The sequence below is a fragment of the Canis lupus genome, chromosome 5 (assembly GCF_003254725.2).
Source record: "Canis lupus dingo isolate Sandy chromosome 5, ASM325472v2, whole genome shotgun sequence".
NCBI classification, from domain to species: Eukaryota; Metazoa; Chordata; class Mammalia; order Carnivora; family Canidae; genus Canis; species Canis lupus.
The window spans coordinates 5,635,567-5,659,495 of NC_064247.1; the positions used below are offsets into that span (position 1 = coordinate 5,635,567).

The 23,929-nt window shown below is 34.6% G+C and overlaps 1 protein-coding gene across 9 annotated transcripts in view; it reads left to right on the plus strand.

Annotated features, from left to right (window-relative positions):
• The window catches only part of ARHGAP32 (Rho GTPase activating protein 32), a 291,821-nt gene that overhangs the window by 223,204 nt on the left and 44,688 nt on the right, over nt 1-23,929 (plus strand). The window contains exon 1 of one of the 9 annotated variants that reach the window (XM_049109764.1): nt 9,312-9,690. The exons of the other annotated variants lie outside the window; for them this stretch is intronic. The gene's annotated coding sequence lies outside the window, so the exon portion shown is untranslated. Of the gene's footprint in view, nt 1-9,311; nt 9,691-23,929 lie in introns of those variants that run through there. 9 annotated transcript variants of the gene reach the window in all.

The window sequence follows — 23,929 nt, forward strand, 5'->3', positions numbered from 1 at the left end:
ATTTAAAAATAAATAAATATCTTTCTTTAAAAAAGAAAATAAATAAATAAATTTTCTCAGTGGGTACTTGCTCAGTAAATGTTCATTAGCAGTTGTGATGACCATAGGTTTCTTTCTCTTTTAAATATGGCATCATTAACTTCAAATCCAATATCCGTTAGCAGGAAGTGTCCCAGCCCCTCCTTCCCCCCTGGCCCTAGCAGCTACTAGTCTACTGTCTGTCTCTATAGGCTTCCATATTTCATACAAACAGAATCATGTAATATGTGACCTTTTGTTATTAGCTTCTTTGACTTAGCATGTTTTCAAGATTCATTTGTGTATCAGAATTTCATTCTTTTTTATGGCTAAATAGCATTCCATTTTATGGATATACTCTAGTTTGTGTATCCACTCATTTTGAGTCATTTCCATTTTTGGCTATGAGTAATGGTGTTATGAACACTGGTGTACAAGTTTTTTGTTTAGATAGATATTTTCATCTCTCACGCATGTGTCTAGGAATAAAACTGCTGGGTGATATGTTAGCTCTGTGTTTAACCTTTTGAAGAACTGCCAGGTTGCTTTACAAAGTAGCTTACCATTTTACAATACCCCTGGCAGTGTATGAGAGTTTCAGTTGCTCCATATCCCTGTTACTGTGTTTTTGATTATTGCCGTCTTAGTGGTTATGAAGTGGTGTATCTTTGTGAGTTTGATTTGCATTTTCCTGATGACTAAATGTTGAGTATCTTTTTATGTGCTTAAGTAGCCATTTGCATGTTTTTGGAGAAATACCTGTTCAGATTATTTGCCCATTTTTTAATTGGGTTGTCATTTATTATTGAGTTGTAATTGTGCTTCATATATTCTAGATACAAGTCCTTTATTTGGTAATATGATTTGCAAGTGTTTTCTCACATTCTGTGGGTTGTCTTTTCCTGTTTTTATTCTGTCCATTGAAGCATCAAAGTTTTTAAATTTGATGAAGCTCAATATATTTTTGTTGTTGTTGCGTATGCTTTTAGTGTCTTATCTAGGAAGACTTTGCCTCACCTAGAGTTGAGATTTACTCCTATATTTTCTTCTAAAAAGTTTATAGTTTTATGTATTAGATTTTAGTTTAGGATTCATTTTGAGTAAGTTTTTGTGTCTGATATAAGATCCACCTCCATTGGACATCTAGATATCTAGATAGCACTATTTGTTGAAAAAAAGGTTGTTCTTTCCCCATTGAATTATCTTGACTCTCTTTTAGAAAATTAATTGACCTTAGATGTGTAAGTTTATTTTTGGACTTTTGATTCTATTCCAATGATCTAAATGTCTGTCTTAATACCAGTACTACCATGTCTTGATTACCTTTGTTTGTGGCAAATTTTGCTCTTATTTTATTCTTTCTCTGGATTAATTTAACTTTTTTGGGTCCTTTTAAATTCCATATGGATTTTAGAATCAGCTTGTCAGTTTCTACAAAGAAGTCAGCTGGATTTTGATAGGGATTGTATTGAATCCGTGTATCAATTTGGGAAGTAGTACTATCTTATCAATATTTATTAAGTCTTCCAATCCATGAACATGGGATATTTTTCATTTATTTAGACCTTCTTTAATTTTGCTCAGTGTTTTGTAGTTTTTAGAGTATAAGTTTCCATTTTTTGTTAAATTTATGTTTTTCTTTTTGATGTTATTGCAAATAGAATTATTTTCTTGATATCATTTTCATATTCATTGCAAGTACATAGAAACAATTATATATACTAGTCATGTATCCTGAAACCTTGTTGAAATGTTTATTCTAATACATTTTTTTAGTTGGATTCCTTGGGATATTCTATATACAAGTTCAAGTCATCTGTGAAAAGCAATATTTTTACCTCTTCCTTTGCAATCTGGATGCTTTTTATTTCTTTTTCTTGCCCAATTTCCCTGGCAAGACCTTTAAGAATGGCCATCTTTGTCTCATTTCTGATCTTAGGAGAAAGCGTCCTTCATTCACCATTAAGTAAGATGTTAGCTTCGGGGTTTGCATAGATGCCCTTTATAAGATTGGAGAAGTACCCTTCATTTCTTAGTTTGTTGAATGATATTATCATGAAAGGTGTTGGCTTTTGTTAAATACTCTTTATCTGTTGAAGTGATCATGGGTTTTTGACTATTTTGAAGTTATTAAATTCAACATCAAAAATTTATTATGGTTTCTCATGCATTTTTTATATGTTTCTGTTGTGAAAACTTAACTTGTTAGGTATTAGGTGTCATTCTTGATAATTCTGCCCCAGAGATATACTGCAAACTCAGTTTTTAGCTAAAAAATACCTTAATATTGGTATTAAATTGTATCAATTAAATACTTTTTCATGTTTTGAATGAGAAAGTGATATTTCTAATAATGATAACCTCCAAAAGCCTTTAAAACTTGACAACATTACTCAGTTATTGATAGTTTTGGAAAATAAGTTTCTATTAATATACCTGTATGACATTGTTAATTTTAAATTAGTGATGACATACAATGACAGCATACCTTCACAAACTAATATTTTATCTTTTGTGAGCAACATTGCAGGGTTGGCATAAGGAAATGTGCATTCTTAATATATTTTGAAAAGGATGATATGAATTCTATCAGCCTCAGGCTTGTTTCACACTTTAAAACTGTCTTTGCCTACAGTATAAACAACTTGAATGTTCTATTTATTTTTAACATTGCCATCTGTTACTGTTAGATGCCAAATCTGAAAGATGCAGCTATAGTTTGAGACTGAAATTTAAAGCTCCCTATATTATTACACAACAAGGGCAATAGGAAAAATTTTCCCTTTGGAGCTCCTCTTAATGTTCTCAATATGTTCAATCATTTGTGTATATAAAAATAAAAATCAATGAGTCACCATGTCCTGACCAAGAAAGCAAGCATCCATGCTGCCTTAAGAAAAAGAAGGTGCTGTAAAATGAGATTGAAGGAGGAGAAAGGGAGAGAAGAAGAGGAAAGAAAAGAAGAAGAAAGAAGTTTGTCCATAAGAAATTGACAGTTCAGTCACCATCGGTTATGGTTTGATAGAAGATGAGGTTGAGGTCGGAGAAGGGAAAGTAAATGTGGTTTTCTTTGTGTTTATCCTATTTGGAGTTTATGGAGCAGTTGGTTTTATTTATTAATCACTTTCTTCAGGTTTTTAGTTTTCTCAGCTATTATCTCTTCAATATTTCTCTTTCTCTTTTCCTGTTTTTCCTTTCTCTTTTCTTTTACATATCGGATTTACTCTTTGATATTGTCTCACACATCCTCTTCTCAGTTTAGATACTTTATATTGACCTGTCTTAAAATTCACTGGTTTTTCTCTCCCTGTAGGCTTCTCTTAAGCCTGTCTAATGAACTCTTCAATTCTTACATATTTTATTTCTTAGATCAACATTTGTCTGTTCTATAATTTCTATGGTGGAACTCCTCATTTTCTCACATTATCTACCTTTTTGTGTAGACAAAAAGAAAAAAGAGGGGTGGAGGAAGAAGGGGGGGAAGGTAGGGAGAGAGGGTAAGAGAAAAGCAAAGCAAAGCTTATTTTCGAAGTATGAACTTCTTAAAATGAACAACTAGGGAATTTAAACAAAATGTTTCTTCTGAAAACAAAGTTTGGACAGAAATTTTAAAATACCTCTTTGAAGCAATGGAAAGTTAATAAGGCAGTAAACACTTACAGAGCTAAGGTTAAGCAGAGAAAGGAAATCCTGAAGAGTAATCCATGTATATGGAAGCATTATTCCCCTCGTGTATCTCCTGATGGAGTAGAGAAAGTCACAGTGCCAGGGGAATAGAAATTGGAGTTCAGAGCCCAATGGGGCAGAGTTGCTGATAAATGCCCCAAGTTTTGAGTTAGGACTTTTGTGAAATTGACAACCAATCCTAAACTGATTCTAAAATTTATATGGAAATGCAGAGCCCCAAACACACAAGACAGTTTTGAAGAACAGAAAAGTGGGAAACTTACTATTTTAAACATCAATATTTGTTGGGTTTTTTAAAAGACTTATTTATTAGAGAGAGTGAGAGTGGTAGGAGCAGGCAGGGGAAGAGGGGGAGAGAATCCCAAGCCAACTCCTCTGTGATAAGCACGGAGTGGGGCACAGAGCTGAATCCCACTATCCCGAGATCACAACCTGAGCCCAAACCAGGAGTTGGACACTCAGTTGACTGCACCACCCAGGTACCCCAGACTTATTGTTAAAACTTTGCTTATTAAGATGATGGTATTGGGATGCCTGGGTGGCTCTGGTTGAACGTCTGCCTTCAGCTCAGGGTGTTGTTCTGGAGTCCCGGGATGGAGTCCTGCATCAGGCTCCCTGCATGGAGCCTGTTTCTCCCTCTGCCCATATCTCTGCCTCTCTTTCTCTCTCTCTGTCTCTCACAAATAAATAAATAGTAAATAAGATGATGGTATTGATTCAAAGGTAGATAAATAGATGAGTGGAAGAGAAGAGAGTCCAGAAACAAACCTGTGAATGTATAGATACTTGATTTATGACAAAGGTGGCATTGTAGAGCATTGTCAAAAGGATAGTCATTTCAATAAATGGTGCTAGGTTACCTTGAGTTTTATATATTTATGATTCTTATTTAATTTGGTATACCAAATCATTTCCAGGAGAATTACAGATCTATATGTGAGAGGTAAAACAATAAAACTTTTAGAAGATAATATATAGTAGAATATCTTCCTGACCTGTTTTCATGATCTTGAGGTAGACCTAAGCAGTAATCATAACTGAAAAGCTTAATAATTAAACTTAATTAAAGTTCAGAACTTCATCCTAATGCCCTTATTAAGATATGAAGAGGGCAAGTCACAAAATGAGAAAGATATTTGACAAAGGTCACATAACACAAGTATGCAAAGAGTCAATATGAAATAGACTAATAAACTGATTTGTTTAATTGAGTAAAAACTTGAACAGGTACTTTAGTAGGCATATGACAAGAAGGTCAACATCATTAGTCTTTAGGGAAATGCAAATTAAAATCTTGCACTCTTTAATGCATACCCACCAGGATGGTTAAAATATAAGAATAACAATACCAAAGGTTGGCAAGGATATATACATCAGTAGGAATTCTCACACACTGCTGGTAGGAGTGTAATGTGGGACAATCATTGTTTGGCATTATATACTGAATTTGACACACTCCATGTGATGCAGCAGTTTCACTCTTAGCTATATATAGAATGTTTATAGCAACTTTAGTCCTAATTCTCAAAAAACTTGAAAAACTCAAAGGTATATCTATAATGGAATGGATAAATGAAGACATGTTCATTGAATGGATTCTTCTATACCAATGAAAATGAAATGAATTATGGTTATATGCAATAATACGGATGAATTTCACAAAAATAAATGTTGAGTTGAATACATGTTGAAGCCTGCTGTACATACATACATATGCTGTATAATTCCACATGAAGAGAGAGTTCAGAATCATAGAGCTCAGGGCCATTCTGTAGTGTTAGAAGTCAGAATGGAGGAAGGGGATAGATGATTGGGATAGGTAGGAGAGATGATTCTAGAGTACTGCTAATGTTTTGTTGATCCTGGTGGTGATTATACAAGAAGGTAATAATGTTGAGCATCTTTTTATGTGCTTATTGGCCATTTGTAGAGAAATGCCTTTTGAAGTCCTTTTGTCATTTTTGAATTGGTCACTTTGCATCTTTTAAGTATACCTCCCATCCAGATGAATGTTCTTTGCAGTATTGCTTTATTATTCAAATGTTGTAAATAACATTTTCAAAATAGATTTGGCATTTCCATACTGTGAAATACTCTGCAGCTATCAAAAACAGAGGTAGAGGTGTATGGAATTTTTTTCTGTGATGTATTATTAAATGAAAAATCAAATCACAGCATAGTATAGCCCCACTGTAATTTCATAGAAGAGGATCTAGAAGGACACAAGCCTGATTTGAAAGGGCAATGAGATTATGGCGATAGCAAGAGACATTTCATTTTTTCTCTGTTTACTTCTCTATTTTTTAACTCCTTTATAGTAAACATGTGTTACTTTATGAAATATGAAAATATTATTGTATTTCCCCTTAACGCCATCCTTCTCAGTGCAACCACTCCATAAAATAGATATGTTTTGACAATAGCTTTAACTTTGACATTTTATTCAATTTATGTTTATGTGTGAAAAGCAGCACATTTGAAGAAACAAGAGCATAGGCTCCAACCTTAAGTTTTAATCCTCGTGCCACACTTTACTGTGGGTGGGTGCACATCATTTGGTTTCTCTGACATTTAATTACCTTACCTAAAAAGTGAGGCAAGATTCCTTTGAAGATTAGGGATAAGGCTTTAAAGCCCCTGGATATTTAATAAATGTCAGCTGTATTATGTATTGATATATGTTTATCTGCTGATATATTATTTTAAGTTCCAGTGTCACCACTGGATTTAGATTTAGTTTCTGTAGATATGAAATTAATATATTATTTGTTGGTAAGATCTGTCAGCATGTCACAGTATAGTAGAGAGAGAAATGAATTACATTAAATGAGTTACAGAATCTCATGGGATCTGGTGGGGGAGGGAGCCTCTTTGGATGGGGTCACTTGAATAAAGTTTGTGTTATAAATTTTTGTCTTTTATTGGTGACAGCTACATAGAAGTAGCTGAGGCTTTCATTTGGGGAAAAGATTTAGTAATTAGATGTAATACTGATGAAATGCTTATATTAAGAAGTAGTTTATAAGGTAACAAATTAGCCCAAATTTGTAATATAATTTTGAAATAAATTTTTTTTTTTGTGTTGTTTTCTTTTAGGGACCTGGTCCTCTAGTGTGTTGCTTCCTTTGTTGTTTTACTAATTTTTTATTTTTTATTTTTTACCAATTTTGCCTAATTCTAGATTTTTTTCCCCTTTATTTTCGTTTATTTGCTCCTGGATTGCTTCTGTTTTCTTTCTTTGAGTTTCTAGCACTTTGCTCTTCTGTAACCGTGTTTCGTTAACATGTCACTTTATTATGAAGTGACCAGACATTTTATATCAAGTAAAGTAAGTGTAGGTTTTTACTTATGCGCAGTGTTGTATTGAGCATATGCTCATATTCTGGAGGCTAATCCTTCAAGAATCAGATATTAGAATCGGTACCCTAGGAGGCATTGATGCAAGAGAGTACAAAATGCTAGAAGGCCCTGGGAAGTTTTCTTTCTGAATACATTGCAAGCAACAAAATATAATATTTTCATACTCTGTATCAGGGAAAAAAAAGGTAGAAGAGTCATACTAGCACATATCTGTAAAATGCCTTAGAGGGTATGGATATTTGTATTTCCATTATGTAAATTGGAATTTGAATCTTGACACAATCCTGTGAGGTATTGGGGAGAGGAGATACATTTCTATCCCCATCCACACCTTATGTTAACAAATGGAGCTGCTGAGCCTGAGGGGGGTCAGACAGCTTGCCTGTGGTTTCACAACTGGGATTTACTGACATCCTCTGACATCTTATGCTAACTGTGGCCAACACTTATGTAGCTCTTACTGTGTGCCAGGTACTGTACCAAGACATAGATTAACTCATTTAATCTCGATTAAATTAACCGCAATTAATTAACTCAAAATCCAGAATTTGCCCTGCTCTCAAACATTGAATATAGAGTTTATTGTTTTCTCTCTCAAAACAAATATGTATTTAATATGTTTAGCTTTTATTATAATAGGAGTAAATGAGAACATATGTGGATTTGCACAAGGCTTCTCCCAGTTTTAACATCTTATATAACATATAGCACATTATCCAAACCAGGAAATTGATGTTGTCACATTGCAGTGAACAAGATTATGGACCTTACTCCACACTCAGCAGTTTTTGCATACTCTCATTTTCCTACGTGTATTTTTATGCACTGTAGAAACTCCTTTTGGGTTTCAGGAGAAAGTTACTGTTATTAATTATGGAATTCTCCTGCACTCTGTCAAACTCTTGGAGAATTTATTTATTCCTATCCGTGCTTAGAAGTTAGGTAACACAAGGGGCAGAGGAGTTGTACTGTGTGTCCCCAGATGGCTTTTCTACAGCATGTGTCTCCCCTCCCCCTTTTTTTCTTTCCTTCCTTTGCTTTCCTGTTCTCTTTCCCTTGCCATCCGCCGCTTGTTGTTTTTAGTAGTAACCAAGGAAAGGGTGGGAAGAAGGCTGTTTTTTAGTCTCAATTTTTTTTTTTAAAGGGAGGCTTTGCCTTCTCCACTCTGAATAAACTTTAAAAACTTCATTTCCTATTCAACAAAAGCCATAAATCCACAGCTGTTCCACTGGTAAAAATTAACATGTTCTGTTCCTGCCACATATTGGAATTCTCCATCGTTTTTCACTATTTTAAAATTATATTAATTCATTGTTTCTCTTACTGTGGCCTTCCACTTATCAACAATTTTATATTCAGAGCTATGGTCAGAAAGGAAGAAGATAATAAATTAGATCAATAGCAGAAGATTTTGGCGTGGTGCCTGGTGGATACTCTGGGTATCTTGAACCTGACAGTTCCTACTTGTGTGACCTTAAGCCCTCTACCTTGATGTCCTCATCTCCAAGATGGGAACAATATTAGAATGAGCTTCATAAGGTTCTAGTGAAGACTAACTGTAAAATACTTAGAATTGTGTCTAGCATTATTTTGTTTATTAAGGGCAAATATCTGACCGTGGATTTACATTGATATTAGTAAAGTCATTTGTAACAGAAAATATGTTAGTCTCTTACAATTAACTTATTTCTTCAAATAATTTTAAGTAGGTAAACACAGTATAATACTGTTACTTAGTTTGAATATCAAATCTCTTGAATACTTACATAAGGAGCATTACAATTGGAACCCTTGGGTCACATATAAAGGAGGAGGTCACACTCAGGAAAATTTAATTCTAGATTTTTCAATTCTGAAAAGCCCTTCTTTATTTCTCCTAATAGATGCTTACCAGATTGTTGTTTCAGAATTGTTCACACACAGGCAGTGTAAACTGATACTTTTTTGCTTTTCTACCTGTTAGTGGAATAACAATCACAGGTTGCTGCTAGTTGAGTGATTCAGCCTTTTCCTGGCAATACTTCCTGCTTGATCAATTACTTTTCTTATTTCATTTGGGCCTAAGAGGCTTCATTTTTATTGGATACACTGTCTCCCCTCTAGATAGCAAATACAAACAACCAAAGGATAAGTAACTTTCTGAAAGATCACAAGCACAGTCAATGCCAGTTTCCTACTGGTGTTTGTTGAGCAGGACTACTCACCTGTGTGAGGTGGATGGGTGGAGCTATACTGGCGAAGCCTGTTCTGCGGGTGTGAGTTTGGGCTGGGCCGTTGCTGTGGTGCTGCAGAAGCAGTAGGTGCTCAGAGAGGAAGGAGTAAGCTCCTGAAGGCGAGCCTCGTGCCCACACACAAGCCGGCTTGCCTTGGTAGGGACCAAACCCGGCAAAGAAAACTGCAGAAAGGTGGTGCCTGGACACGGAGCCAGAGCCCAAAGTTGCCGTGGAGACCTGACTCGGAGTTACCCTGCGGTGGATAAGGTCTGAGCTGCGTGACTGTGATTCATTCTGCATGCTGTTGCCCGGAACGCAGAGCTGTTGTGTCCTGTCCGACCCACTGCTAAGTACAGGCAGTGGGAATAATTTTAAGTATTGATCCTAAACCCTGTGCCACAGCCAGAAGGAGGTAAGGATCTATTAGTTATTCAAATGTTTGTCCCCAGCAACATTCAGAATATCTCGCTGAGTCTATTTTTACATTTTATTTGGGCACATGTTTCCTTGGTTGCTTTTAGGTGGATGGTTTGTTATTTAATTATTCAGAAATTGAATAATTGAGCTTTAGTATTTGTCATCTTGGTAGAGAGGTGATCATTTTTTGAAGTAGATTGTACCACATAGGTATTGGGCAATTTATCTTACTTTCCCAGCCAGTTTCAGGAAATACTCATTTTTCTATTTCAAATCAGCTTATTTCTTAATGTTTTTCTAGACTTCATGATTAAAACACCATACCTTTGTATCATAAACAAGCAGTATATTAAAAAAATCTTTCCTGGTGGGTTAAGAATATTTCAATTGTTGATTAGTGGAAAATAGGCAGCAAATATCTGAACTGATTTGCTAAAAAGAATTTAGCAGACCGTATGAAAAGGCTGTTCAAATTAGCATAAGGAAGTAACTCTCCTGCCTTTTGACTTCAAATACCGTGTATCGTTTTTCCTCATTGGTATTAATAAGGAGAACCATCTCTGTCCATAAAATATGTGTATTAACTTTTTTCTGTTGCAGATTTTTTTTTTAGCACCATATTTATGGTGTTTCCTTAGACTTTGGTGATAAATGCTTTTCATTAAGATAGCATGGAAACTGGAATTTTCTCTGTATCACACAGATCAGCCCTTTTAAGCAGCTGCACATTTTTCAGGAATGTTCCACTACCAATTTAATGACATCAGTATTTTAATTTTTTAAAACCATAAATGGTAGAAATTCAGAATTTATAGCTCTGAATTTCTCATTGTCAGTTTTTTAAAAAGCACCTGTTGCTCATAGGATAATGGTTTGATACTATAACTTGTTTTTTTTTTTTAAATATCAGGTAGTACTATATGATATTCAGTAGAAGAGAGCAGAAATCTAGTTTCTCAGGTTAGTTTACATTTAAGATGATTATAGGAAGAAGGTCTAGAGAGCGATCCCATGTTTGTGTGCATCCTTCCTTAGTGGTCTTAGCTCTGAATCTGGGAGGTACAACCAGATTTGATTGAGCCTGGTTTGGAAAGCTGACTCAGGTTCTGGTAGCCCGGTGCTGTGGAGGACTCTAAAGATTTTTAGACCAAAGGTAAAGAGAACTTATAGTAGTTAAAATAACTCCTGCTTATTGACACTTACTCAAGGTAAGTGTCTTGGTATATATAATTTCACATAAGTATTATAGTAACCCTGACTGATTGGTGTTATTATTGTCATTCTCATTGTGTATTTGTGGGAATTGAGACTTAAATAGGTAATATGCTCAAGAGCTTGCAAATTGGGAAGTGGTCAGAGAGTCGGTTCAAGTCCTCAAGTCTGTCTGACTCCCAAATCCGTAACTTATTCTCCACGCTAATGGTCCTTTTTTATGTAGGGCAGGCTTCTGACTTTTGCCTTTAAATAAGGAGTCCTCATTATCAGTTCCGTGCTTTCCAAATATAGAAACTTTCGCCTGCAGCTCCTGCCAAAAAAATCCCCAAAAAACAAAAAACCCCAACCCACAAAAACAAACAAAAAATGACCTATGATCGTATCAGTGTTCCACATCAAACTTTGTAGCTTAATAAAGTGCAGAGGATTATATGACATCAAAGTGAATATGATTATACTTTAATCTACATTTAATCTGTTTTGAATCTAAAAAAATTAATTTCAAGAAAAGAGGTTTCACATTAAGATTTCTCAATTTTCAGATTTCTAGAACTTCACGTAGGATTTTTGAAAGTCTTCTTACTTTGATGTTACTGAATTACTAAGAATATGTAGTTAGTTTAATTTTTATAAGAGAGAATATATGGATAAATGTCTTCCTGAAATAGTTTTAAAGCTTCATATCAAATGGTAGTAGTTCATCCTGGAAAAAAAAAAATCTTGGTTTTTGAAATCCTTATTAGAGATACTTCTATAATCGGTATATTATATCCCATTCCTGTGTTAGAATCCTTTAGTGTCAGGAATTTATATCTACCTCATGTTTCCTCCTACTCTTCTCTGCTAAAATGCAAATCTTTTTGTTCTGTATTTAGAAATGCAATTAGTCAGAGTCTTTTATATAATAACTGAGGTGGTAAAGTCACCAAGTTAAAAAATTTTTTTTGCTTTTTTATACAGACTTGGGGAATAGAACAAGTCACATTTATTTTAATTTGTAATTTAGATTTTAAAATAAGATTCTATCAATTTTAGCAAGAAGAACGTATAGCTTATTTATATCACCCTAAAATCAGATAAGCTGAATTTGAGCCTTCTCTGATATTACTGAAATTTATAGCTCCTGGAAAAGTAAATGTTCAACATAAATAATGAGAGTTTCTTATCTTAACCTGATGACCATTTTCCCAAGGGAACTGTGGTTTATAAGGATTTAACATACCATGCCCTTTCTAATTTATATCTGTTTGTGTACTCCTCTAGGAAAAGCAACAACCAGATGTTGCTTTGGTTTCATTCTTAACTCTGAAAAAGAGATACATTTTTATTCAGATACTCAAATATTTTTCTTAACCACAGGCATGCCATTGGCCTGAGAGTTGTGCTGGATATTCTGAAGAAGCAATTTGTTGCTTGTTTCTACTTCTCTTTTTCCAAATGAACTGTTCTTATCTTTTCTGTGTCTGAAAGATTCTTCTCTAAACTTTACTATAGATTTATCTTCTGGATGCCTTAGCGTCATCCATCTGCATTCCAGAGAGTAATGCCTTTTGAAATGCCTCTTCTCTCTCATAAGTAAATGGAAGCATACTTGACTTATGTAACTGTTAGTAGCTTTCCAGTTTTTCAATCAAGAGCCATTACTGTCAATGCTATTTTTAATGTAGCATTGTACATGACATTTCTCAAATACCTGGTTTCCTCCCTTTGAGATTGGAATGTACAGATAGATATCAAAACTGTTAGGGAGAGTTGTCCACATTCCAGAACCTCATCCCTGAGCTGGGCTCAGATACTTGCTCTGTGGTGTAGTTCTTGCAGCTGTTACACACATCAGTTAGAGAACTGTGTTTTTTCTCTTAACCTCCAAAGTGAATGTTTATGATGCATTGATCAAAAGTGATTCTGTACTTTCTTGTTTCACAACAATTTCAACAGATTATTAAGATTTAATACTCAAATTTAGCTAAAGATTTTCCTGGATATCTACTTTTGGTGGTGGACGGAGAGAGAGGTATGAAATTCAAGGCTGAAACTGCTGTATTCCTACTTTAAAAATGAGAAGTATTTCCTAGGGAGACAGTAAGGGTTTTGAGTTTTGAGGACAAATATGATAGAAATAAGTTTTCAGAACCTACAGATAATATTTACATTTTTTCTATCATTGCAGTAAATTCTGGACACCTAATTCAAAAATTAATCTTTATAAAATATATAACTGCTGTATTCCTACTTTAAAAATGAGAAGTATTTCCTAGGGAGACAGTAAGGGTTTTGAGTTTTGAGGACAAATATGATAGAAATAAGTTTTCAGAACCTACAGATAATATTTACATTTTTTCTATCATTGCAGTAAATTCTGGACACCTAATTCAAAAATTAATCTTTATAAAATATATCTTAATAAAATATATAAAATCTATATAAAATATATGACATTTTCTAGTCAAAACATACTATAAGCGGCCACTGTACTGTTTACCAAGGGTTTGCTAGCAAATCAAAGAAATACTAGTATGTCATATGATATAATCAACAATTGTGAATGCCTTTAACAATTTACGATAGTAGAATGATGCATCAAGTTCTGGAAATAGTTATATAAGCATGTTGTATAAATTAGTTATGTAAGAACTCATTACTACTATTTTAAATTTTTGTGGAGAAAAATAAAATAACTTAGTTAAAATTATTTTTACTTAACAAGTGTTAAGCCTAATATACTGTGCATAAAACAGTAACATTATTAATAGTGATCTTTCTATCTCAAATTTTTAGACCAGCTTTTTCTAGGATGTTTTAGAAGGCCCAAATTATATTTTTACATAGCTCTTCAATGTAGTTTTAAATGATGTCCTTTTTTTTCATTCTGATGATTTTTCCTACAGTAAAGTCATTTTCCACACACTTTAGAGCTTTCTGTGGCATTCTAATGTTTAATTTTGTCAGAGTATTTAATGATTTCTCAGGTATTTTCAGGAAATTTCAAATTCATAAATCGCCTGGGTAAACTTTTCATTTATCATATTATTAAACTGACATCTAGACTGGTTAATTATCTTATCTAAAATCCTACAGCAAGTTATTGGCAGAATCAGGACTAACAACCGAGCTCCACATTCTTAGTTCGGTATGTTTTCACCTGCTCATGCTTGGATAATAATAGGTATGATTGGATAGACAACCTTCACTGGACTATTTGTTCTATTATTGGAAAGGCATAAATGCTTTTAGTTACTAGGCTATTGGTTCAAGTATGTATTTGTAAATCTTCAAATAGAGTTGCTAACATTTTATGTTTAACTGAATATTTTTACCACATACAAAAACCATATGTTTAAATAGTATAGGATACCACCTAATAAACTAAAGAAGGGGAATTGAAATATTGATCTTAGGTCATCTTGTTAATTAGAGCTGGATTCATAGAAGAGAGGAAAGTAGAAAAGAGTCATTATTCTGATAATCTTTATCACATTTAAAAGTCATCACGGCAAATGTAATGGGAGATTAGATTTTATTTAATATACTTTTTTCTTGTGACTTTTTTTTTTTTTTTTGAGAGAGTGAGAGAAAGAGCAGAGTGAAAGAGAGAACATGAGTGGGGCAGGGAGTAGGAACAGAGGGAGAGGGAGAAGCATGCTCCCCGCTGAGCAGGGAACCCCATGTGGGGCTCCATCCCAGGACCCTGGATCAGGACCTGAGCCAAAGGCAGACACTTAACCAACTGAACCACGAAGGCACCCCATGTTCTTATGCCTTTTAAGAAGAAAATTCTAGTGATCAGATACTGGTTTATATTTTGAGTATAAATCATTTAGAGTGTGATGCTAACAGAAGCTGAGTTTAGATTGGTTAACACATGTAAAGCACTGGCATAAACACTCAATGTATATTAGCTATACTATAATTATTGCTATGATATTACTGTATCATAGATATTACTATGTTTAGATTGTCTTGCATTTTATTTAAATAGCTGGTTTAGGATTCAGTGTATCTTTTTCATCACTGGGGTTGAAATAGGCCATGGATAGAGCCAGGTTGAGGGAGATCTAACATATAGACCAGAAGATTTTCAGAGATAGAAATAGAAATTGGACAGAATTTCTTGGATATGTTCTATTTCATCAAGTAAAAACTTACTCTTAAGTTCGACATACAGAAACTCCTTTACTCTGATTTGGAGGATGTTTTTTTGCAAGATCAAAAAAAATCATCAGAATTATTTATGTATATTTTCATTACTGACTTAAAGAACTTCCTTTATGTTATTATTCATCCTAAAATGTTAAACTTCTTTATATTATGCAGAAGGAAAATTACAAAGGTTCTATAGTACTGGAAAAAAGTGTTTTTAGTTGTTTATTTTGTGACTTACATTTGAGTCATGTTAGAATCTTGCTCAACTATCTAGAAATATTTCTTTAAAAGGTTTGTAGAATTATTCTAGGGAATTACAGCTTAGTTTCTGAGTTTGATTTCAAGTAAAGACTTTGTTGGTCAGTTTGGACTAATTTAATTGATCCTCAAAGCAATAAACTAAATAAGAATTACATCACATTTTCCCTGGCATGAGTTTTTACTAAACTGGTTCCAAAACTGTTTCTTGGTTGCCCAAAGATCCTTTCAGGACATATGACAGTGTATACTAAAAATAAGTTAATTTTTGTATCTCTTGTCAATATCCCTACTAATAAATGTGAAAATACTAAAGTAACATAGTTCACTTCAGCTCTTAAGACTGACTGCAAATCTAAATCTATGCCATAATGTTTGCTGCTATTTAAGGTATCAGCAACCTATAGCAGTTTTTCCATTTTTAGAATTATTTGTCTACACTTGTACCCTATAGAATTATTTTGTTTGGGTTCCTTTACTGAGAGTCACTTCTAATATGTTTACAGTACTCTGTTGTTTATTAAAGTTTCTGAGATGGAATTTTGGCTTAAGACTTTATTTTCTTTTATTTGCCATTTTCTTCTCAAGTCTCTTGCACTCATTTACATCCTTACAAAGCATACAGAAGTAGGAATAAAGGGAACTTACTATAGAAGTAAAACAGCAAGACTTTTAAAAGTGGGTATAAATTTTGTTTGCCATCCTCAAACTTACACAAGATAAACTAAATTATCTTAGTAGATGCAAAGAAATCATCCAACAAAGGTCAACAGTTCATTTTATTTATCTTAGCAATTAAGAATAGGGAATTTCTTTAATATAGTTAAGATTTCCATCCAAAAATGCCAGGAAAATTTTGTTCATAATGATGAGACTTAAGAAACAACCTATTTAAAAATCAAGAGTAAAATAATTGTTCATTGGAGATTTAGTGATATTAAAGAAGCAGTGAAAGGATTGGAAAGGAAGAAGCAAATCAGCAAATCTTTGCTGATGATTATCTACAAACCTAGAAGAACCTACATACAGTCAAATTGTTGGAAGAACAGAATTAAGCATGGTTACTAAACAAAAACTCTTTGGTGACCAAGAACCAGCATTTATTTTTTTCAAGATTTTACTTATTTATTCATGAGAGACACAGAAAGAGGCAGAGACATAAGCAGAGGGAGAAGCAGGCTCCGTGAAGGGAGCTCGATGTGAGACTCGATCCCAGGACCCCGGGATCACAACCTGAGCTGAAGGCAGATGCTCAACCACTGAGCCTCTTAGGCGTCCGGAAGACCCGACGTAATTGAGTTTTTCCTGTCTAGCACTAAGTGCCTTATACTCTGACTTAATACTCACAACCTCACAATTCTGTTAGGTAGTTAGATTTTTAACTTTTTCCTAGATGAGGAAAATGAAGGGCTGAGAATTATATACTTTGTCCACAGACATACAGCTAGAAGTTGCAGGGGCATGATTGGAAGGGAGCAGCAGTCCTAGAGCCCACTAATTGCATTTTTGTATGCCAGTGACAATTAGAAAATATAATTTAGAAAACAATACCATTTACATCAGCAAAAATCATAAAGTTCCTGAGAATAACTGTAACAAAAGTACATAAGACTTTTATGGGAAAAGATTAGAAAAATTTACTGAAGGACGTGAAAAATCAATCTTAAGTAAGTGGAGAGATTTACTGTGTTTGTGGACAGAAAGGCTCAATATCATAAGCCAATTCTCATACAAAATAGTCTATAATTCAGCGAGGCCTTAATCAGATTCTCTCCAATTTTTTCCCCCTTTAATTTGGCAGGCTGATTCTAAAATTCATACAAAAGAGTAAAAATCTAAAATATAAAGGCGATTTTAAAGAATAAGAGGGGAGTCCTCATTTATAGATATTAAGACTTATAAAGTGCTGGAGCTTAAGAAAGTGAGGGATAAATGGAGAGAGAGAGAGAGAGAGACTGACAAAATTGAGAGAACTCAGACTCCTCATAAACCATACATATCTTTCATTTAAGAATCAATCTTAAAAGTTAGTGGACAAATGAGTATTCAGTAGAAGATGATGAAATCACTAGTTATGCAGAAAGGAAAAAATAATATTATATCTCACCCTCACTCTAACCATACAAAGAAGTCCAAAAAAAACCAAAACAAGTGAAAAAGATTTAGAGGAGCTAGGAAAATATGTTTTTGACCTTAAAGGTTTCCTTTCTATAAAGGTATCTGAAAGTATGGAAATCATACTTAAAGACATTTTAAAATTTGTACAGTAAAAGAAATAAGCGACAGATTGGGAGAAGATGTTTGTAACATGAATAATTAACAAAGGATTCATTTCCAGATTCTATAAAGGATTCTTGCTCATCAGTAAGAAGACAACAACCAAACGGTAAAATGGGCAAAGTTGTATGAACAGTTATTTCACTGAAGAGGAAAACTGAATGGCCAATTAACATACGAAATATTGCCTAACCTGATATCAATTACAGAAATGCATAAAGTGGAAGAAAATTTCATACTAATCAGTTTAGCAAAAATGAAAAAGCCTGAAAGAACTAAATAGGATAGAGAAATGAAGACTGGGAACCTAAAAATACATCCTATGAGAATATATATATGATAAATCATTTTAGGGAATATTTTAGCAAAGTTGAAATATGATTGGAAAATAATATACCCTACAACCTAACGATCCCATGTTTGAACTTGAGAGTCAGAGAAGTCCCCTCCTACGTGCCCAGGGACACACTTAGGAGATTGCTCAATACAATATTGGTGCTAATAACAAAAACTTGGAACTCCCTCAATGACAGTAAGAGAGGAGAAGTCTAAGTGGTGGTAAGTGGTGGTATACATTTATCAGGGAGTACTACAATGTAGTTAAAATGAATATACTGAGTCACAATTATATACTCTGAAAAAATATAATTTTATTTTTTTAAGATTTTATTTATTTAGTCACGAGAGACACAGAGAAGGAAACAGAGACACAGGCAGAGGGAGAAGCAGGCTCCATGCAGGGACCCCGATGTGGGACTTGATCCTGAGACTCCAGGATCACGCCCTGAGCTGAAGGCAGATGCTCAACCGCTGAGCCACCCAGGAATCCCTGAAAATATATAATTTTAGAGAAAGTTTAATATAATATGATTCCATTTCTGCAGATTTTAAAAACATTAAAATGATAGTATATATTCTTTATGGTTACATACATGTGTAAAGTATAAAAACATATATGGTAATAATACGGAATTCATGATAAAGGTTCTGTGTGTATAGGATTGGAGGGATAACCGGGTTCAAATATATTTGTAGTGCTTGTTTTTTTTTAACTTAAGAAAAGGGGAAAATAAACATGAGGAAATAATGTGGCTAAATGTTAAGATCTGAAAAAGCTAGATGATGTGTACATTGACATTGTCATATTATTCTCTTAAGCTTTTCTGTATAATCAAAATATTTTTTAAAGTAAAGATATCCACTAATACTTCTAACAGTTCCTTAGCTCTTGGTTACTCAGGACTAATCCTGACCCCAGGCCTAGTCTTCTGGTCATGTTTTCCAATTAGTTTGGCTTGAAAATAGTCTAAGCAAATTTTAGACCATTAGGCTTTTGAATAATAATGAGGGTAAAACTAAGCATTCTATGATAGGCTTTTTTTTTTCCCTTTCAACAGTTTTTTCTTTCTTTTTTTAAAATTCATTTTAAAGATACTGTTGAAGAACAGAAGTTTTGAAACTGAGTAGTCCATGTATATCATCACAGAAAGTCAATTTGACATTGCTTAGAGGAAAACCCTTTCTCCATGTTTATTGATATGAATAGATACATTTTTCAGCCTTAAATAAAAGCAAGTTTATGGAATTTTGTTTTTAAACTCAAGTATTTTCATATTTATATAACAATATATTTCAAAGTTTGCAACAGACTTAGAATTAGATAAATTATGAGATCCTTAAATATCATGTAGTCCAGTTGCCTATATTTCTATACCCCTGTTAAATTTCTGCCAAATGGCATCTCATATGTATTTGAAAACTTCAAGCAAAGAAGGATATTATGCACAATCATAAAAATCCATTGGATATGCTAAATATTATACTCATACTTTATTATACCTGAGGTTTAATAATGATAGTCTCCTCAGGTATTATGCATCCCACCTCTACCTTTTCATTTGTCTGCTTGACTTTATGAATTTATTACAGATCTTAGAACTCAGTGCTTATGATCAAATAAACTTAATACTGAGGTCATTATCTAGCACAAATCATCTTATAATTTAATTTCTGAGAAATTAATCCAGGCTTAGCTTTCAAATCAGCCTGGAATATTTCTGAGACCCCGTTTAGAGAACTCTCGTTTCAGTGAAGTGTTGAGAAAGTAATAATTCTTTGGTTTTGCTGGAGCAATATTATATTGTGTAATTAGCAACACCTGGTGCCCCATGTCTCCATGTCAAGGTTCACTTTGGCTCACTGAACTGTATACTTTTAGTGTACCCTGTAAACTGGTTATTGGTATCATAAAGATTTACCTTGGAGATATTATGTTGTGTGTCATGCTGCTAAAGCTTTTAACTACTGGAAAGACTGGTCTGGTCGGGTTTGTCTCTGGTTTAAAAAAAAAAAAAAGCACAGATGTAAAATCTGTCACGTGTAAGTAACATGGAAGAAGTTAGCATTGTGGCCCATGTTGCATTTTAACTCCAGAACAGGGAATTTGGATATAAACTGGTATGATTTGCTTTTGTCTAAGTATTGTTTTCGTTTTACTTTTGATCTATTTTATCTGTTGAAATGTCATTGTTATCATCTTTGTTTCTCTAATCCAGCATATTTGGTGGACCTTAACCCTGACACCCTTACCACGCCATGCAATGTTCCTTTGTTAAACTGAGTTTATAAGCACGTAACCGTCTAAACCCAAACCTCCACTCTACCTTCCTCAATAGAAGTCTTCTGATATAACTTGACAGTATTCCATACTTCTATTCCTCAAAAGATAGATTTACTAACTTAGTTTTCTGGTTTGTTACAAAGCAATGGGTGGGAGACAGTGTCAGTGTCCATAAAAATAAGCTTTTCCTGGCCATTTTATTGTCTAAGAAATGGGAAAAATATAAAGAACAGATTAATATGAAGATACATTTATATTTGGAAATATTGTTAGATCTTCAAACTTGAGTATAACTAAATTGAATATTTTTATTAGTTTAAATTTCCAATACAATGAAATTTGTCTATCTAGATGGATAACTGGTGAATTATGGATGCCTGAGCCTTTTACCACAACTGTCTCTACTGGAGTGGATTAGAATGCCAATTAGATGAACAACAATAACAGCAACGCTAAAACTGTATAGAACATAGTTTAATCTTACTTTGAAGACTTAGAAGTCATTTAAAGCTGTATGTCTAGTTGTCGTTTATGAACATTAGTTATTTTGGTGTCTCAGATTGGGATATGGGTTAGTAGCTGGAGACCACACCCACCCCTCCCAGTCTCATTACAAGTTTGGATTTAAAGTTCCCAACTTATCTTATTGTTGGGTTTTTTTTTTTTTTTTTTAAGATTTCGTCTATTTATTCATAAGAGAGAGAGAGAGAGAGAGAGAGAGCAGGCAGCCCGGGTGGCTCAGTAGTTTAGCGCTGCCTTCAGCCCAGGGCGTGATCCTGGAGACCAGGGATTGAGTCTCACGTCAGGATCCCTGCATGGAACCTGCTTTTCCTTCAGCCTGTGTCTCTGCCTCTCTCTCAATCTGTGTCTCTCATGAATAAATAAATAAAATCTTAAGAGAGAGAGAGACAGACAAACAGACAGACACAGGCCGAGGGAGAAGCAAGCTCCCTGTGGGGAGCCGGATGGGGGACTTGATCCCAGGACCCTGGGATCACGCCCTGAACCGAGGCAGATGCTCAACCTCTGAGCCACCCAGGTGTCCTATCTTACTGTTTTTTGGAAGGGTAACAGAAGCAGGGTACCCAGCCACACAGAGTAGAAGCCAGGTTGTACATATGCTGGCACAATTTTCCAGAAGCCTCATGGGCCAAGTGAGAGCACAGAGTTGGTAATGACAGTCTCCACTGGTCTTAATTTTGTCTCCGATTACAGCCCTTACTTAATTGAGTCTTATGTCACTATTTAGGAAAAATTAACATGAATAGTCTTTACCCCAACAGAAAAAGTTGGCCAATTTCCTGGTTTGTGAGCCAAACTTAGCACACCAAAAGTGGAGTCAGAGCTACCTAGTGTCCTAGAAAGTCCAGTTCTACACAGGCTACCCTCTGACTAATGTAATTTTATTGTGTATGGGAGTTTGGTTAGAGGATCATGATTATAATTTATTTCCACACAGTTATCACTGAATTGTGAACATGTATATTTCTTGGTTAATCTAGAATTAACTCCAGTCATTCCAGATATAATATTGCTAATTGATGTGAAGAAAATAAATTTAGTTTTTTCCCTACTAGTGGGGAGTCCAGTTCAGTATGACAAACAACTCATGCATTTTTTTAAATGTTGCAGCTCCATTTGTGCTGAAAATTGTCACTCCCTTCCTTCCTTTCTTCTGGGAAGTGTTACTATGGACCCATGGATTTTTATTTACTCCATATTTTACAATAAGTTACAGCCATTCCTTGTGATGTTTGAATCATCATTATGTCCCAGAGCTGCCCAGTGGGAATCTGTGCACCTGTTGTCTTGGCGAAGCTCCTTCTGGGTGTGGGTGTTTCCCCATCTCACCTTGTGCTTTTCCTGCTGTCAGCCTGCAGTCATTTCTCCAAGGAGTCCTGGTTTGCTTTATTATTTTTTTTAAGATTTTATTCATTTATTCATAGAGGCACAGAGAGAGAGAGAGGCAGAGACACAAGCAGAGGGCGAAGCAGGCTCCATTGCAGGGAGCCCGACATGGGACTTGATCCCAGGTCTCCAGGACGACACCCTGGACTGAATGTGGCGCTAAACTGCTGAGCCACCGGGGCTGCCCGGTTTGCTTTATTATTAAGGAGTGATAATTAGAAACCCCCACCTGAGACCTAAGAGGTTCTTTGCAACTGGAATATCATTGTTTCTAAGCCTATTCACTGGCTAGAGCTTAGAGGAAATATATATATATATATATATATATATATATATATATATATATTTTTTTTTTTTTTTTTTTTTAAGTTTATATTTACATTTTCAACTCAAGTTAACATGATTGGGGTTTTCCTTGATTTCTTTGATTTTATTAATGTATTTCCTTTCTCTCATACTGAAACCCTTGGTTCCTAACACCATTAATATATTTGTTTTGTCCCACAGTATGTATAAAATTGTTTCAGAATTATACTACCAATACTATTACCAATAGTAAAACAGTTGAATGAAATTAAATATTACTTTGTAATTTTTTGTTCTTAGAATATATCCCACCAAGCATGGTCAGCTTACTGTTCACAAATCATTTAAAATATTCTCTCTTTGAAAAAAAAAAGAAAAGAAAATATTCTCTCTCTGTTGACAGTGTTACCAAGTTGAAGTTTCAGATACATTGTTTCAAGCCCTTTTCAAAATTAGAATTTGCTTTTTTAATGTTCTAAATTTTATTTTTGAGTATGTAGAAAGAATGCTAACATAATTTAAGAATCAAACTATATAAAAAAGGCATATTCAGAGCAGTTTTACTTTCTACACCCATTTTCTTTACCCATTTTATTAATTTGTTTTATCCTTCTAATGTTTCTCTTTGCAAAAACAAACTCTTAGGTACATACATGCATCTGTGTGAATTTATGTGTGTGAAATATGCATTTCCTACCCTTTCTTAAACTAAATATAAACTAAATATACTGTTCTCTACCTTCTTTTTTGACTTAATATATCTTGGAGATTATTTCATATCAGTAGGTAGAGCTCCTCCTTTAAAAAGCAAGCCAAACTCAGGGTGCCTGGGTGGTTCAGTCGGTTGGCGTCTGTCTTTGGCTCGGGTTATGATCTCAGGGTCCTGGGATTGAGCCCTGGGCCCCAAGCCGGAGTTAAGCTCCCTGCCCAGCAGGAAGTCTGCTTCTCCCTCTCCCTCTGCAGCCCCTCCCTCCACCATGTATACTTGCACATGCACTCTGTCTCTTTCTCTCAAATAAATTCTCTGTGCAGACATATCATAGTTAACCAATTCCCTTTAATGCATATTTGGGTTTCTTTTTTTTTTTTTTTTAAAGATTTTATTTATTTATTCATGAGAGACACACAGAGAGAGACAGAGAGAAAGAGAATGGCAGAGACACAGACAGAGGGAGAAGCAGGCTCCATGCAGGAAGCCTGATGTGGGACTTGATCCCGGGACTCCAGGATCATGCCTTGGGCCAAAGGCAGGAGCCAAACCTCTGAGCCACCCAGGGATTCCCCACCCCCCCTCCATATTTGGGTTTCTAACACACAGATTCTTTTTAAAGTAACCTTTCTAAAATGTTTAAACGTCAGTGTGTTTTCATTGCATACAATCCAAACTTTTAACAATGGCCTCTAGTACCTGGGCTTTGCATACTTCTTCAACCTCATTTCATACCACCATCTTCCTCGCCCACTACACTCAGTGCCTTACAAATCAGATGTGACTTCACAGTTTCCC